At 54.1% G+C, this 18,553-nt stretch overlaps 1 protein-coding gene across 1 annotated transcript in view; it reads right to left on the bottom strand.

The window, feature by feature from the left end:
- GNG7 (G protein subunit gamma 7) overlaps window positions 1-18,553 on the bottom strand; it is a 124,540-nt gene that overhangs the window by 33,278 nt on the left and 72,709 nt on the right. The window lies entirely within an intron of this gene.

Here is an 18,553-nt window from a genome sequence, read left to right as displayed (position 1 = left end):
TGATGCGTTCAGAAAAAGACAACTGTTGTTTCTTTTGCAGGGGAAAAAAAGAGGAAAAAAGGTCAGGGTTTCTGTAGGACTTGTATTGTTCCATTTGGGAACACAGGAGCCCCAACTCGTGGTCAAATGCGCGGTATGTCAGACACAGCAGGGCAAGAACAACAGAACATGCAGGAAAACGAGCCCAGACCTGGAATACTTGGGTGTTTTTCCATCTCTGGTTTCTGCTTTTATGTGAGCCACGTGCCGGGGCAAAGGGGGAGGTGGCAAAGTCGGGGGGCAACCGATTAACCTCGGATGGAGGAAGTGACAGGTACTCGGGGGCGGGACAGCCGCCCAGGGCCACAGGTCAGCAGGAAAGGAGGGGCGGCCCCGTGATCGGACTCTGGGGGTGGGGTGGGCTTGGGCGCTTTGGAGCTGCCACTTTCCACGGAATGGGATCCTCTGCCCCACGCCGGCCCCTGGATGGAGCTGGGGCCGCGTCTGTCTCTGATACTAGGTGCACGCAGCGTGTGGGCCCCTCCCGGGGACAGCACCTGCTTTCCTCATTCCCACCAAGGCTTGGAGGGAGGGGCTGGCAGGGACCCTGCCCCCTCCGGCCGCACCCTGTCTGGAAGGCTAGCACCAGCCTCCTAGCTTGTGGACAAAGAGACTCGAGGCATCGAGGAGCTGGGACCGGGCACCCAGCCCGGCCACGTGCCTCGTTCCCTGTCCCAGGTGAGGCTGCTGCTGCTTCGCCACGGCCACCTTTTCACAGCTCAGAGCTGGGGTACCCTCGGCTCTAGGGGAGGCCCTGTCCTGCCCACCGGGGCTCACTCTGCAGTGGGCTTGCAGGGAGGTCAACAGAGGCCCCTGCCCTGGGCCCAACCCAGGCCCGGCTTCCTGAGCGGCTCGGGGCCCGCCCAGGCTCACGTGGCCAGGCTGTTTCCCTCTGGCCCTGAAGGTCCCCTGTGGTCTCCCGGAGCCAGCCCGGCCCCTCTTCCTTTACAAACATTTGCTGTTTCCACAAACCAATGGGGTTTTTTCCACCTACACAAAGGGTAGCCGCAGGGCTGTGGGGCCTGGGCTGAAGATGAGGTCCTTTGGCGAGTCCTGCTCAGCAGCCCTGGGTGTCTGGCCGCAGCAGAGGCCAAAGGACACCTGAGGTCCGGCAGGAAGACGGCTTCCTGCAACCCAGCTGGGAAGGCGGAGTCCCGGCTCCCCGGGAGGCTCTAGGAGGCTCTGCTGCAGGAAGGAGGTAGCCTGTGGGGGGGCTTTCTCTTAAGCCAGGGTCTCTCCCCTGGGCACTGGGGACTCTGGCCCCAGGTCGTTCTCTGGGGAGGGGCCGTCCTGGGCACTGTAGGTGCTGAGCAGCAACCCTGCCCCCACCCACCCCATGCCAGGAGCTCCCCTGCCACCCAGTCCTGACAACCACAAATCTGTCCTGACATTGCTCAGTGTCCTCTGGCGGGGGGGGGGGGGGCAGATCACCCCCTACAAGAACTCCTGACCTAGCGACCCAGCAACCTAGGGAGGCTGCCTGCCCTCCCACCTACACACACACACACACACACACACACACGCACACACACGAGTGAGAACCTGCGGCCCGTCCTGCAGAGAAAGCAGGGCCTTGACCGTGAAAGCACAGGAACCAGGGGGCTCTGGGACTCTCCTCCTCAACCCAGGAAGGAGTCAGAGGCCCTGCCCGGCCGAGCTGGCAAACGGGGTCCTAACACCTTCCCAGGATTTTGTAGAGAACAAGGGAAATTAGATTTCTGACCACTGTAAACACCAAGTGAAAGTGACGTCCCCACGCCAACCCAGTGGGACCCTCAGTCCTGCCCTGCACCCCACTGAGGCTCCAAAATCCATAAGGTCAGAGAATGAGCGTGCACGCGGCAGCCCCCAGTCAGCCCCAGGCTCTGACTCTGTCCTGGGCCACTGGGCCCATCATGGCTCTTCTTTTGGCCGTGACTGTCTTTTTCTTTTCTTTCTTTTTTTTTTTTTTTTTTGAGATAGTGTCTCCCTCTGTCGCCCAGGCTGCAGTGCAGTGGCATCATCATAGCTCACTGCAGCCTCCAACTCCTGGGCTCAAGCGATCCTCCTGCCTCAGCCTCCTGAGTTGCTGGGACTACAGGTGCCGCCACACCCGGCTAATTTTTAAAATTTTTTGTAGATTTGGGGTCTCTCTATGTCGCCCAGGCTGGGCTCAAACGATCCTGCTGCCTTGGCCTCCCAAAGGGCTGGGATTACAGGTGTGAGCCATCTCGCCAGGCCAGAGTGGGCCCATTCCTGACTTGGGTTTACTTCTGGGTGGCTGGAAATGTCACTTCTCAGCACCAGCGCATTATTGCCAAGAGTGTTGCTGCCGGTAGACGCCTTCCCAAGCCCTAGGCGCCGTGCTTGCCTCAGCTCATCCTAACAACAACCTGAGAGATGCTGTGGGGTCCCCATTTACAGACGGGGACATCGAGACCCGGAGAGTGAGTCAGCAGCTTGTCCAAAGGCGCATGTCCGTGAAGGCAGCAGAGCCGGAGCTCGTGCTTGTGCACGCCCCAAATCCTCTCACTGCACCTACGGCCAGGACTGACTTCTCAGCACCTCCGAGCAGGTGCAGGTTGGTTGTCTTCTAGAACCTTCTAGGAGGTTCTTCCTTCTGCCTTACCTAAACATCTCATACTGCAGCCCAAATCTCTATGTCTTTTTTCTGCCTTCAGGAGCAAAAGTGCAGATAGTAATGATGATAATGAAAATCATAATAATAATGACAGCAACACCAGAATAGTGACACATTTGGGAGGAGGCCCTGGGGAGCCTTTGGGGGGTGCTGGAAATGTTCTACGTCCTGATGCGGGTGATGGTGACACAGGCGTGTACACGGTTAAAATGCATGGGGCTTCAGGTGCGGTGGCTCACGCCTGCAATCCCAGCACTTTGGGAGGCCGAGGCAGGAGGATCACTTGAGCCCAGGAGTTGGAGGCTGCAGTGAGCTGTGATGGTGCCACTGCACTCCAGCCTGGGCGACAGAGTGAAACCTTATCTCTAAAAAACTTAATCCAGCCCCAATGTCCCCAGTGTTGAGGGGAGAGACCCTGGTTAGGTTGGGTGACAGATGGTGCCAGGGGCAGCACGTGCTTCCCCGCCCAAGAGGGACCCGGTCCCTGTCCCTCCATCTCTGTTACCCGGCCCAAGTCCTTTCTCCCTCCATGTCTGAACTCTCAGCTATAAAATGCGGGCAAGGGCCTCTCCTAGAAAGACTTCAAAATAGATCATCTACTCATTGTTCTTTTCACTCTCAGAAGTGCGAAAGCTGTCCAGAAGCCTGAAGCCTGGCCCTGATTTTACCAGCTCTTCTGGGAGACCTGCGGGTAATCCCCTTCCTCAGCCACTTCTCTGAGAAGAGTCTCTGCGTTCCACTTCTCAGAATGAAACCGGCTCCGGGCAAGCATTCACACCTCCGCCCACTCGGGGGTTTGCAATAAAAATCCATCAGATTTGGAGGGTTCACATGGGCGCTGGAACCCTGAGTCACCACAAACCCTCCAAGAGCTGCCGGTTTCCCCACGGGGACGCACACCTACAGTGACTCTTTTTCCTTTTTCTTTTAAATGACCAGCAAACATTTTTGTTCAGCTGAAAGTTACACTCACTTTCGATATCTACAACCGGGTTTTTCCCCCTGGGCACTGTGAACCTTTGGGGCTGGATTTTTCTCTGGGGTGGGGCCATCCTGGGCATTGCAGGGTGCTGAGCAGCGTCCCTGGCCCCCACCCACTCCATGCCAGGAGCACCCCCAAGTCATGACAACCACAAATGTCCCCTGGGAGATAGAACCCCGCCCCTTCGAGAACCACTGCTCCAAGATTATTGAGGTATTATCTTTGAAGCCCTTCAATGGATTCCTTTTAAGTATGAATTTTTAGCATAACTGTTAACTGTCCAGTTATTTAAACATTCCTACCCACCCACCCTTCCTTGGTCCAGGAAGGATTTGAAGCAATTATGCACTGCAAACAACACAATGACATTGCAAAAACAAGGCATGGGAGAGACTGCAGAGGTGGTATTTGGGGGTGGGCTGGGGTAGGGGAAAGGGTAGGAAAAAGTAAAAGCAGAGTTAGCAAAACGAGGAGGAGGATGTTTATGTGGAAGGGCTGTTTCGTGTTCATTTAAAGTGTGAGTAGTTTTCAATTCAACAAAGATGATGTTTATGGCTTGCAATGAGTTGAATAATGTCTTGAAAAAATTCACGCCTACCGGGAAGCTCAGCGTGTGGGGACTGGGTCTTTGTGGCTGGAAGATAAACCTCTGAGATGAAAGTCACCCTGGATTTAGGTCCCACCCAGGAGATCAAGTTGGTCTGGGGTGTGGCCGGGGCCTGGGACAGTTGAGATTGCAGGTAACTGTAACCGGCAGCCTGGGGTGCAGCCCTGGGTACCCCAGAAACTTAATGTGCCCAGTGCCCCTCATTGGGGCGGGTGGAGTAATGTGTTCAGACGTTTAATGATAGTAGGAATCAGGAATGAAAAAATAAATGATCAAATTCTGCCCTTAGGAGCTTTCTGTGCAGTGTGAGTGGGGGAAGGGAGGAGTTCTTAAGATGCACAAATAGCCAATTGTTCCAGCGTATATCATAAGTGGTAAATAATGAACACACCTTTTCTGTAAAATGCCAGAGAATAAATACTTAGATGCTGAGGGCCTGAAGGTCTCTGTTAATACTATTCATCTATGCCTGCATGGGGAGAAACCAGCCAGGGATGATATGTAAATGAGTGGGCGGGGCCATGTGCCAATAAAACTTTGTTTGCAAGAACAGGCAGAGGGTCAGATGTGACCCACTGGCTGTGGTCTGCAGAACTTTGAGCTGGAGAGATGAACGGCCTCTGGAGCGAAGGACTGGCAGTTCCTCAAAAGGTTAAACATAGTTTCCATGTGACCCAGCAACTCCAGCCCTGGGTGTCCGCCCAAGAGAACTGAAAACGTACGTCTCTGCACAGAAACTCGTATGGGAAAGTTCACCGCCGCATGACTCATGGGAGGCAGAAAGTGCAGGCAGCCCAAATGCACATCAACGATGAAAAGATAAGCAAAATGTGGTGCATCCATGCAATGGGATATCACTCAGCCATGACAAGGAAGAAAGCTCTGACACAGGCCGCAGCGTAGATGGACCTTGAGGACATCGTGCTCAGTGAGAGACGCCAGACACAGAAGGACACACAGTGTGAGACTCCATTTATATGAAATGTCCAGAATAGGCAGATCCACAGAGACGGGACGTGGATTCGTGGGTCGCCAGGGGCTGGGGATGGGATGGGGGTGACTGCTGATGGGAATGGGGCTTCCTTTTGAGGGTGATGGAATGTTCTGGTCTGATAGCAGTGATGGTTGCACAACCCTGTGAATATGTTTACAACATTGAATTGCATCATTTAAGTTGGTGAGTTTTGCAGTATGTGAATTATATCTCAATCAAGGAGAAGAAAGGAGTTAAGGGAGACGTCCCAGTGGAGACGATGTCCCAGTGCACGGGGGAAGCGTGGGTGCCAATGTGGGGTTGGAGGAGCCGTGGGAGCTGCGTCTGCACAGTGGCGTGGGCTGGGACAGTACCCAAGTTCAGGGCCAGGATGTGGGTGTGGCCGAGGGGACAGGGGCCAGTCAAAAATGTCCTTGCTCACCACGTGCCCTTCACTGGGCTGGGAGGAAGCATCCTCGGTGACAATGATCTGTTCAGAGGGGAGGGGACACCCAGCAGTGTCCCATTATGACAGCTGTGGTTCCCCTTCTATAAAGAAATACTGTTTCACGACCGTATTGGTGGAAGGATGAATATGACACAGGCGGGTGGTATTCATGGCTTCTGATTTTAGAAGAATTCGGAGCAATTTGGTGGACTTCGTGGATATGTCAGACCTGAGACTGAATGAGGTGGGGAAGAGGGGGTTTCCACGGCCCGGATCTGGGTGGTGAGAGGTGTGGCAGAGGGGTCTGACGTACGGGGCTCATCCTGGGGGGAGGGCAGGGGAGGCTGTCCTGGGGGAGGGGAAGAGGGAGATGCTCTGAGATAGGGTGGATTGGGGGTATCTGTAGGACACTCGGGCCACCTGCTCTGGGCTGGGGTCTCCTGCTGGGGAGCCCTCACTGCCCCCTCAGGCAGCAGCTGCAGAGACAACATCACACAAGTCCTATCTGCCAAGAAGTCGCTGCAGCCAGAAGCAGCAAAGCTGACCTTTGTGCCAGAGGGGTGCTGTCCATGAGAACCGGTCACCCGACCCCAGCCAGGCCTGTGACACCCAGACCAGCAGCGTCTGAGAGCTTGGCCCCATACAGAGGCTCCTGGGTACAGGAGAGACATGCAGCAGAGGCCGCCGCACAGTGCCCTGCACAGCCCCCCAGCCTGCCCCCAAACCCACCCGAGGCCCCCGAGCCTCTTGCTGCCTTTCTGGGCCTGCGGGCTTCTCTCCAATTCCTGAGCAGACACTCAGGAGCCCGTGGACCCTGTCTGTGTCCACCTCCCCAGATTCATATGTTCAAGTCCTAACCCCCAAAATGTGACCTTATTTGGAAACCGGGTCTTTGCAGGTGGATGTACTTAAGATGACGCCATACCAGAGCAGGGCGGGTGCCTAGTCCAATAACTGGGGTCCTTAGACAGAGAGGGAGTTTGGGCGCAGACACGCACACAGGGAGAGCGCCACGTGAGGACAGAGGCAGAGCTCGGGATGGTGCTTCTAGAAGCCAAGAAACGCCAAGGGTGCGCCACTGCCAGAAGCTGGTAGAACCCTGGGACAGACCCTCCCTTACGGCCTCAGGAGCCAGCCCTGTCTACACCTTGACCTTGGACTCCCAGCCTCCAGAACTGGGAGAAGATGAACTTCTGATGTTTAAGCCACCTCGTTAGGGCGACCCCAGGACACTCACACGGAGCTATCATGCAGTGTGTGAGTGAGTGGGCGTGGCTGCATGCCAATAAAACTTTATTGACAGAAACACACTGGAGTTGGCTGACCCCCAGTCTAGAAGCTCCTTCACTTCAAGTTCTGGGTTAGCGGTGCTCGTTTCTGCAGCGATTTTTCCTAATATGCAACACACCGTCTCCATCTGTAGATTCATTTCTTCTTCGGTGTCTTCTATTATGTCTTTTTATACGTTGTCGCTGGCTGCTTGCAAGCTACAGCAGCCGAGCTGAGCAGCGGGGACAGAGGCTGTCTGGTCACAAGGTCAAACGCTGTGGCTCTCCGGCCCTTTGTGGAAGCAGCAGCCGGTGGGCAAGGGTGAGGCACAGGGGACCTGGAGACGCGAGACTCCCCCTTGGCAGCACCAGGTGCCGGCAGGAGACAGAACGATACCCCCAGTCGGGGAGTCACCCATGTGTTCGGGGCGGGGCGGCACTGAGATGCAGAAGTGAGAGAAAGTCCTCTCCACTCTGTGGGAACTCGGGCCCTGGGCGCCCGCAGAGCCTTCCTGGAAAATGCGCCTCGTGACGCAGCCTGGCCATCCAGGGATGAATTTACATGCATGTGAGCACACATGAGTACACACACCCAGGTACACACAACATGCATGCACACACACACACACACGTACACCCACACACACATACACACAGGGGACCCTTGGACAACATGGGTCCGAGCTGCACGGGTCCATGGACTTTCCTCCGCCTCTGTCATGCCCGAGACAGCGAGCCCCACCCCGCCCTTCCTCCTGGACGTGAAGATGACGAGGACGGAGACCTTTAGGATGACCCACTTCCGCCTCATGAACAGCAAATCTTTTTCTCTGCCCCAAGGTGTCCTTCGTCACATTTTCTTCTCTGCAGCACACTGTGTTGTAAGAGCGCAGCAGACACACAAGTAACGGGCAAATCTGTGTCCACCGACCGTTTATGTTGTCAGTGAGGCTTCCGGTCACCAGGAGGCGGTTAATAAAGTTTCTGGGGAGTCAGAAGTCACACATGGTTTTTTGACTGTGCAGGGGTTGGCGCCCCCAGCCCCATGTTGTTCAAGGGTCAACTGTCTACAAATACACCCCTCTCCCCCCCACACACATGCACACACGCACCTCAGTGACGGGAGGGCGGGGCATGAGGAGCTGGGCAGGATCTGGTTAAACACAGAACAGAAACAAACCACCTGGAGAAACAGTGGCCACAAGACAGACCATAATTATCCTAATTCTTGAATGAAAAGTGCATAAAATGATGTGCAATTTGTATCATCCTAGAATAGGGTCTCTCCCCCTGGGCGCTGTGGACATGTGTCCAGATCACTCTCTGGGCAGGGCCGTCCTAGGCCCTGCAGGTGCTGAGCAGCGTCCCTGCCTCCACCCACCCAGAGCTGGGAGAACCCCCAGTGTGATGACATGTCCCCAGACATGGCCTTGTGTTCCCCGGGGGGGGGGTGCAGAATGGCCCCCAGTTGAAAACCACTGTACTAGAACAACAAGGACAAAAACACCTAGAAAATCCCAGAAACCGCCAGCGCAGAACTGAACAAGGTCAGGTGCGCGGGGACACGCAGAGCTCCAGGGGCCTCTGGTGGGGAAGGAAGCTGCCCTCTGGCCACACGTGGGCGGGGCCTGTGTGGGAAGTCGCAGCCGCAAGCCTCAACTCTGCCACCTGTACGATGGGCATGTCTACACCCGCGTGTCTGCGAACTCACTGGGAGCAAAGGAGGCGATAAAACTTTAAGGACCCAGCACTGGACGGGCCCCGCGGGGCGGGGTGTGGGGGGCAGTGGAGAGAGACAGGCAAGTTTCAGCCATGAGTGGAATGTCCCAGAAGGTTTTCCATTAACAGACAACTTCCCCCGACAGTGGAAAGCTGGCAAAAGATGTAAATGTGTACGATTCATACAAGGAAAAACAAAAATCCCCAAACCCCAAAGCCCTGCCAGGTGGCTCGGGGGAAGCTGCGTGGCCCAACCAGTATCCCAAGGTGATGGCGGCTCTCTCGGCCCCGGCGCCGGGTGAGCTCTCCCTTTGCCCAGGGGACCTGGACAGCGGGGCTCACTCCACGATTCTCCTCCCCTGCGCTCAGCGGCCCTCGCCCTACTCCTGCTCATGCCACGGCCCACCCCGGCTGGCCCCGCCCAGTGGAGAGTCTGGGATGGGCCTCAGTTTCCCCTCCGTCACACACAGCAGCTCTCAAAGTTGGGCCAAGGTGTCAGCACGCAGGAAGAGCTCTGTGCGTGTCTCCGGGGGCTGCCCTAACACAGTGTCACGAGCTGGGGGCTGAAGACAACAAAAGTGATTCTCCCAGCTCCGGGGGCCGAGATCCGGGGGTCAGCAGCGCCGCGCTCCCTCCGGGCTGACGTTTTTGCATGTGCACGTCCAGTTGCTCCAGCACCGCTGGCCGGAAACTCTCTCTGCCCCGCTGTGTTTCCTTGGCTCCTGTGTCAACGATCAGCGACTACATTTATACACGGGTCTGTTTCTGGGCTGTCACCCTGTCCCGTCGATCTATTTCTGTCCCTTCGCCAGCGCCGCGCTGTCCTGACGGCGGTAGCTTCGAGGTGTGTCTTGAAGTCGGGTAGGGCCAGTTCTGCAACAGCGCGGTGGCTCTCCTGGGCCTCAGACCTCGCCGCCTACCCAGGGGAGGGTCCGTCCTGCCACTTTCAGCTTCAGGAGGCTCTGGGCGTCCTTGGCTTGTGGCTGCATCGCTCCAGCCTCTGCCTCCGTCTCCCTGTGGCCGCTTCTATGTGTGTCCTTTTCTGTCTCACAAGGACACGCTCCTTGGAGTTGGGGCCCACCTGAATCCTATACGATCTCATCCCCACCCTCACCTTAATTCCTCTTTCAAATAAAGCCGCATCCTGGAGTTCCCAGGGGATGTGGATTCTGGGGGGAAGTGAGTCAATTCGCTGCATGCTCCATTCCTGCTTTTAGGGACGGTGAGAGACGCCCAAGTGTCCCAGGGATGTCTCCTGAGTGGGGGACACTTCTGGGGAGAGGTGGGTCCTTCCTCAGAGAGACTCAGGAAACGGGCAGGACCCCGGCAGGTCACCTCCCATGTGGCCCTTCCCTCCTCCCCGCCCGCCCGAGCTAAGTGCGGCAGCCCCGCCAGGGAGGTGGGTGGCCCCAGAGCACCCTGCACGTCGTCCGCCCAGTACCCTTGTCCTTCCTGGCCACAACCCCCTCTTGAAGACCAGGCCTGAGGCTGAGGGTTCCCTCCTTTCTCCTTTCTCACTTTCTTTTTAAATTTAATTTTTTTAAAAAAACTTCTAAATTGTGGTAACATATGCATGACATAAGATATATTATCTTAGTCATTTCTAAGTGCACAGCTCAGGGGCATGAAGCACATTCACGTGGTTGTCAGACACCGCCACCCTCCAACTCCAGAACTTTCTCATCTTTCCAAACTGACGCTCTGTCCCCACGAAACACTCACTCCCTGCCCCCTCCCCAGCCCCTGGCACCCACCGTCCTACTTCCTGTCTCTGTGGATCTGACGACACTAGGGACCTCCTGTGAGTGGAATCACACAGGATGTGTCCTTCTGTGTCTGGCTTCTCTCACTGAGCACGATGTCCTCAGGGTCCCCTCTGACCTCCCGGAGCTGCGGCCCCAGCGGGCGACTACATTTGTCAGCCTCCAGCAGCTGCTCTGCTTACAGGGGACAACGTTGTCACTGAGCTGTCAGAGAATCAGGGAAGGATTCTTTCTGCTTTTGTTTTGTTTTGTCATCCTTTGAGATGGCTCTGGAAAGCCGCTGGGAAGTGTATGAGGCAGGAGAAAGGACACCTACTTGTGGCGCCTGCACACGCAGGAACACGCAGGCACACGCAGGCACACGGACACATGCTGTACACGTAAGCGCTCCCGGAACAGGGGTCATCAGGTTGGCAAACTCCAAGACTAAGTTTCCCAACCCAGTATGGCCAGGCTGCCCCGGGTGACGTGCAGGCCTGCAGGGCCAGCGCCCTGGAGGACCACAAGGAAAACAAATAGGCCTGGTGGTTCCAGCAGAGACCCCCACCCCCGGCCCCGTGGGACTTTGGACTTGCCAAGCCTCTGCAGCCCATGAGCCAATTCTGTCCAATAAATCTCTCTCTATGGCTTTTATCCTGTTGGTTCTGTTTCCCTAGAGAGCTGTCACCAACACACTCCATGAATGACACCAGTGCCTCTCGCAGGGTTAGGTCCATGAGCTCTGTACACTGACTTCTACCTGCTCCTGGCTCTCTGGGCAGAACCTGGAAGTGCCGAGACTCAGACGCAGGTCCCCACCCTCCCAGGTGCCCATTCCCACAGGGTTGACTGGACAGGGGGGGCCGGCCACGCGCAGTTGATCCCCAAACTGGGCCTCGACCAGAGGACGAGTTGCAAGGCATGCTGGGAGAAAAGTATCATTTCCCAACACCCAGTGAATGGAGAGGGATGACTTCTTTTTTTTCTTTCTTTTCTTCATTTTTTTTTTTTTGTCTCACTCTGGGGTCTCACTCTGGCACCCAGGCTGGAGTGCAATCGTGCAATCATAGCTCACTGCAGCCTCCAACTCCTGGCCTCAAGTGAGCCTCCCACCTCAGCCTCCCAAAGTGTTGGGACTACAGGCGTGAGCCACCACGCCTGGCCTCTTTTTCTTTAAAGAATCCAAACTATAGGCTGGGTGAGGTGGCTCACGCCTGTAGACCCAGCACTCTTAGAGACCAAAGTAGAGGATCACCCAGACTGGGCAACATAGCAAGACCCCATCTCTACAAAAAATAGAAAATAAGCCAGGTGTGGTGGTGGTGCCTATAGTCCCAGCTACTTGGGAGGCTGAGGCAGGAGGATCACTTGAGCCCAGGAGTTGGAGGCTGCAGTGAGCTACGATGACACCACTGTATTCCAGCCTGGGTGGCAGAGCAAGACTCTGTCCCCCAAAAAAAAAAAAAGAGAAAGAATACAAATTACACAGTTTTATGGAATATGAGCATTAACAAAGTCATTATAATATGCGATTTTAAGCATGCATTAGTAGCCAAATTAATTGGAAGCAGACATAGATTTCATGTATCACTGTAAGAGTTCAACAGTCAAGTCTACAACCCGAAAGAAAATTTTGTAAAGGATGCTTTCCTCTGCCAAATACCTTGTAATACCTTGTATTTTATATGACCTTCCATAGCATGCAACATTTTACATATTAAAATATAAGTATCATGTAATATGTTACATATTTTATATATTAACATGCATGCATATGCTACACATTTATATAGCATATATTAATATAATATGCATATATCCTATATATTTGTATTGAGGAATAAATCCAAATAAAATAAAATATAGAGCATCTCTATATTAAATGTTATGGTATTTGTCACGTAGCATCACAGCGTCACAGAGCTCCGGGATGAGGCTTTGCTGAGATGCAGTTGGAGTGGGACCAAGAGCTGAGACCGAGGCTTTTCCAGGGCTGGGACCCTCGAAAAACTTGGTGGCAGCCGCAGAGTGAAGAGGCAGCCGGAGCTGATTCACCATGCAGCGCACTCGCATCGATAGAGCTATTCATATGTTTCTATTCAGTTGAATCTCTTCCTGAATGCTCACTGCAGTTCTTTGCAGAACGAGGCAAAATATAAATGAATCAACAGAAAACTGTGCTCCAGCCGCGAGCCACAAAGTGCCTGTCTTGCGGGGCGAGAGAATTCAGGAGGCATGCCCAGGGGCTGCGCTCCTGACACCAGCCAGCGAACCTGGGCGGAAAAACACCTGTTTGCTGTCCTGTTCACCAGGGTTTCGGCCCCCGGGCACTGCGGACACTGGAGCCGGATGGATCGTTCTCTGGGGTGGGGCCGTCCTGGGCATGGCAGGTGCTGAGCAGTGTCCCTGCCTCCAGTCGCCCGATGCCAGGGTCACCCCCACCGCCAAGAATCATGTGGCTCCAAGTGTTCCCACTGCCCAGGTGGGGAAACTCCACGCTGAAGGATGTTAAAGTCACACATCTGGGGAGGGCTGACCTCAAACCCCTGTCTCCTGGTTCCCGGAGGCCATAGGGATGCGGATCCCCGACTGTCCCCGCTTTCCGCCCCCCCCCCCAAAACAAGCGGCCTGGCCCCGCGCCAGCGCGGCTTGTCTGTCTTTGCGAGGCCAGGAAACGCCAGGAAACGGCAGCGGTAACGGCGGGGAGAGGGATGGATGTTAAACGAAAAAACATCCCAAGAATGCAAATTGCACCTCTCAGCCCCTGGCAGCCGGCTGGTGCCTACCGGGGAGGGACCAGGGCTCCCTGGCATCTGCAGGACTTGTGCCCCCTGGCCAGGCAGGTCCAGACACCAAGGCCCGAGCTGGGGTCGCCCAGGCGCCCCTGGCATGGGCCTCGTGGCTTGGGTTGTTTTGAAATTTCACTGTTCCGCATAAACCAGCGCCAGAGCAAGTCCCAGCCCTGCTGGCCCCTATCCGGGTCACCGTGTCCTGCAGCTCAGGGCGGTTGGGGCGCGCGGGAGGCCCTGGATCACACCCAGACCTCCACCCTGGCCATCGGGCTGGCTTGAGGAGCCAGCTGGGCAGGGGGAGCCCGGCAAACACACCGGTCTCCAGGCAGGCGTGGGAAAGGGTGCCCGGAGGGGACTGCGGCGTGGCACGGGCGGGTCTAAAGTCCCCAGTACTCGGCGTGTCAGTTGGGAATTGTTGGGAGTGTTTTGCTCTGAAGTCTGCAAGTGTTTACGGTTACAAGAGGAGGAGGGGATGGGGGCGGCCACTGCCGGTCAGCAGCTCCGCCTGCTGGTCACTTCCTCGGGGACACAGGAGGACAAGCCGCCAAGCTGAAGGGCTTCAGCGGAAACGGGGGTGGCGGGAGCAAAGGATATGCCCCCACAGACAGGTGCTTTTCTGGTCACCAAACATGCAAACGACAGGCATGACATCCCAATTTCTCAGTTACCCTGTGGATGTGTGTCCTGGGGCAGCCTTAACGAGGTACCACACATGAGGGGGCGGGGGGGCCCTTAAACAAGACCTTTATGCTCCCACGATGCTGGAGGCTCCAGGGGAGGGTCCTTCCTGCCTCTTCCAGCTCTGGGGGCTCCAAGTGTCTCTTGGCCTGTGTCCTCCTCAGATGCCCTGCTGGGCTCCGTGGGGACTTTTAAAAATCTTTGCACCGCCTGTCCCCGGCCCAGAGCACACACCATATAAGGTTTGAGGAAATCCTCAGGGAGCGAGGGAATGGATGTCTGCTGGGGATCAGGGACCAACGCCACAGCTAAGTGTGCCCCGCCGTCCCCATCAGCCCCAGGCCCCTGATATCAGCCCCCGACAGCCTGCTCTTACCGTCTAATCTCTCCTGTCACAGCCTGTCTCAGTAAAGGGACAGGGACAGGATGTGTCCCTGCCACTCTCTGCATGGTTCTTTTTTTATTTTTTTGATATGGGGGTCTCACTCTATTGCTAGAGTGCAGTGGTGTCATCACAGCTCACTGCAGCCTCCAACTCCTGGGCTCAAGAGATCCTCCTGCCTCAGCCTCCCCAGTAGCTGAGACTACAGATGCCACCACCACACTCAGCTAATTTTTCTATTTTTCGTAGAGATGGGGTCTCATTATGTTGCCCAGGTTGGTCTTAAACTCCTGTCTTCAAGTGATCCTCCTGCCTAGGCCCCCCAAAGTGCTGGGATCACAGGCATGAGCCACCACGCCTGGCCTCTGCCCGGTTCTTGAGGGCTTCTCTTTCTCCTCCCACCTTCACCCTCGTATCAGGCCACAAGAAAGATTTGACATGAACCTCGTGAAAATTCCCACTACAGTCCTGTTCATCAGTCATCTGTGGTTTGGCCCCTCCCCCAACAGAATGTGTCTTAAGGACAAAAAGTGCCCAGTGGTCTGGGTGACAGTCTGATTGGGGGGTGTCTCTGGGGTGGCCAGGAGCACCATGCTGTCAGTTCCCTCACTTGCAAATTGCCCAGGAGGGGACAGCTAAGCCACAGAGTTCTCAAACCACAGGGGGGTGAGAACCGGCCTGTGGCTGTGGGTGGGGCCTGGGGGGCCACCCCGCTGGTCCCTGGCTGCAAAGCCACACCTGCAGCCAAGCTCCTGGCTCCACCCCGAACGCTCACTGATGCGGGGTTTTGTGGCCTTCCTTGTGGGGATGGATTTTCCTGCACCACGTTTATGGTGACACCTCCCCTTCTCCATGAGGGGATTCGGTGACAGGATCCTCCCCACCCCTACCCTGCCACAAAATGCCCCTTTCACTCTGTGTCACTCAACACATATTGGATCAACTTGTGACCCGTGATATGGTCTGAGATGCAGGCTCTACCCAAGCTTGGCACAACTTTGTGGAGGAAAATATTGAGGTTTCACAAGGTGACATGTGGCCAGTTGCTCGACTTGTGTTAGAAAAACGGAGAATGTTTGGGAGGGGACGGGAAGGTGTGAACAGTTTGTGGAGAGCCCAGCATGAGGCCTCTGCCCCGCTGCGTGCCTGGCACTCATTCTGTCACCCTAGCCTTAAACCAGGACGCTGGCATCATCCTATGTCACCTGTCCACCATCTCTTGAAGTCACCACTAAACCAAAAGAGCAAAATGACAAATACTTTGTCAAAGGTATGAGGGACAAAATGTGGAGGTCTTTAATACATAAAGATCTCCAACAAATCAATAAAAAGTAAACAAAGCAGTTTAATAAATGTGGGGTCCTGGGTAGAATCATGGAACAGAAAAAGCACATTAATGGGAAAAATGGTGCCATTTACATCAGCCCCATCCGTAGTTAACAACATGGCAGCAAGCCTGGCTTCTCGGTTCTGATACTCATCCTGTGGTTAGGAAGACGTCGGCCAAGGGAAAGCCAGGTGAATGTTGCAAGGGAACTTTGCACTATATTTGCACCTTTTCTGTACGTCACAAATTTTCTCAAAATTCTAAAAATGAACGGTTAAAAGTGAACATAAACAATCCACAAAAGGCATCATCATTGATGACTAGGAAATGTTTCAAACTCTCTAACAATCAAAGAAATCTTAGATAATACAATGAGATGTTACTTTTAGTCTTTTTTTTTTTTTTTTTTTTTTGAGACAGAGTCTCACTTTGTTGCCCAGGCTAGAGTGAGTGCCGTGGCGTCAGCCTAGCTCACAGCAACCTCAAACTCCTGGGCTTAAGCGATCCTCCTGTCTCAGCCTCCCGAGTAGCTGGGACTACAGGCATGCGCCACCATGCCCGGCTAATTTTTTCTATATAGATTTTTAGTTGTCCATATAACGTCTTTCTATTTTTAGTAGAGACGGGGTCTCGCTCTTGCTCAGGCTGGTCTCGAACTCCTGACCTCGAGCGATCCTCCCGCCTCGGCCTCCCAGAGTGCTAGGATTACAGGCGTGAGCCACCGCGCCCGGCCTACTTTTAGTCTTTAACTGGCAAATATTTCTAAAAAACAGACAATATCCAAGGATGGCCGGGGTGAGAAATCATGCATGAACACAGGGGAGGAAATTGGAATGACTGCTCCAGTAGCTCCTTCTGGAGAGCTGTCCTGAGGACGCGACCGTGGGATGTGCACAGGTGCACCCCCGACACTGTAACTGCAGTGCTGTTCACAAAGGCAAACAAGTAATGAGCAACATAGATGCCCAACCTTCAGGGACTGGTTAGATAACCTATGGTACAACCATAAGATAATAAATAATAATACCACAGCATTTTAATACAAATAATTATGAATAATTAATACTATACTGTATATATACTATATCTAACTATTTCTGTGTGTATATATCTATATTGATACACACACATACACATATCTACATACAATATATACACACACATATGATGCGTGTGTACATACACAGTGAGTGATCGAGTGAGTGAGAGGAAAGAAAGAAATAATAAAAGAAGGATCGGGCACGGTGGCTCACGCCTATACTCCCAGCACTCTGGGAGGCTGAGGTGGGAGGATCGCTTGAGGCCAGGAGTTCGAGACCACCCTGAGTAAAAACGAGACCCTGTCTCTACTAAAAACAGAAAAATTAGCCGGGCGTGGCGGTGCCTGTAGTCCCAGCTACTCGGGAGGCTGAGGCAGGAGGATGGCTTGAGCCCATGAGTTGGAGGCTGCAGTGAGCTGTGATGATGCCACTGCACTCCAGCCTGGGCGACAGAGTGAGAATCTATCCTCCTCCCACAAAAAAAAGAAAGAAAAAGTAAAAGAAAATAGGACAAGTGTAAACAGTTGGCATAGTCGAGTATAAAGAGTAAATGAAATTCCTTGTACTATTCTTGTAACTTTTTTCAATAAATTCAAAACTAGGCCGGGCGCGGTGGCTCACGCCTGTAATCCTAGCACTCTGGGAGGCCGAGGCGGGTGGATTGCTCAAGGTCAGGAGTTCGAGACCAGCCTGAGCGAGACCCCGTCTCTACTAAAAATAGAAAGACATTATATGGACACCTAAAAATCTATATAGAAAAAATTAGCCGGGCATAGTGGCGCATGCCTGTAGTCCCAGCTACTCGGGAGGCTGAGGCAGTAGGATCGCTTAAGCCCAGGAGTTTGAGGTTGCTGTGAGCTAAGCTGACGCCACGGCACTCACTCTAGCCTGGGCAACAAAGTGAGACTCTGTCTCAACAAAAAAAAAAAAAAAAAAAAAAAAAAAAAAAACTATATGAAAAACAGACAGTTAGAAAAAGACAGCCTGGAAGATATTTTAACAACATTTATCTCTGGATTGAGATTACAGGGAAACTTTCCCTTTATTAAAAAGAAACGGAGACATCCCCATCCCATAAAATTCCCCTCCTTAAAATATAAAATTCAGTGATTTTTTTCAGTATCCTTTCTTCTTTAAACCTTTGGATGTTTTCTGAAAATTTTGTTAACAATAAGCCTGTGTTACTTTTATACGAGAAAGTAATACCATGTTGATGGCTGGAAACTGACCTCTCGTCCCCCTTGCAGACTGAGGAACTCGGGGCTGGGGGACTCCCACCTCCGCCCGGTCCCACCCTCTCTCCGCTCAAGCTGTGCGACCGGCTGCCTTGTTGGTGCAGGTGCCGGGGCTGCTGCCGTTTCCCACCTTCTAGAGTGACTGTCACGCTCCCTGATGAGTTTGCCATCCGCTCAGTAGGCCCATAAATTCAAAGCGAGGGCCGCAGATGGGCGCCTGGGATGGCGGGTCTGGCCTGGGGAGGCGGGAGCCAGCGGGGCCAGACAGGCTGCTGGTGAACTCGGTCCATGAGCTCAGCTAAGCTGGGAGCAGCGGCTGGGGAAGGAAGGGCACTCGCGGGCCAGAGCTGCAGATCCTAGCCCTGACATTCGCAGTCAAGGGCTTTCTTGGTCTCCTCTGAGCCTTGATTTATTTCCTCAAATGAAAAAGGACATAGAATCTATACACATACACACACACACACACACACACACACACCCCTCAATGGGAACGCATAATAAATATCATCACAAAGGCATAATTGCAGTGGGAGACCTGGTGTACACTACCTGCACCAGGTGACCAAGACGGACATTGGCCATCATGTGCCCTTTACACTACGTGGTGAGAAGGGCCCTCACCTCTGGGGTCTTCCTCCCCCAGAACCCATCGCCCCAGCCTGAGCATGAGACAAACCCAATCGAGCAGCATCCTATGAAAC

The sequence above is a fragment of the Eulemur rufifrons genome, chromosome 2 (assembly GCF_041146395.1).
Source record: "Eulemur rufifrons isolate Redbay chromosome 2, OSU_ERuf_1, whole genome shotgun sequence".
Taxonomy (NCBI): domain Eukaryota; kingdom Metazoa; phylum Chordata; class Mammalia; order Primates; family Lemuridae; genus Eulemur; species Eulemur rufifrons.
The sequence above is the reverse complement of the archived record's forward strand: the minus strand, read 5'-3'. Positions and strand labels throughout refer to the sequence as shown.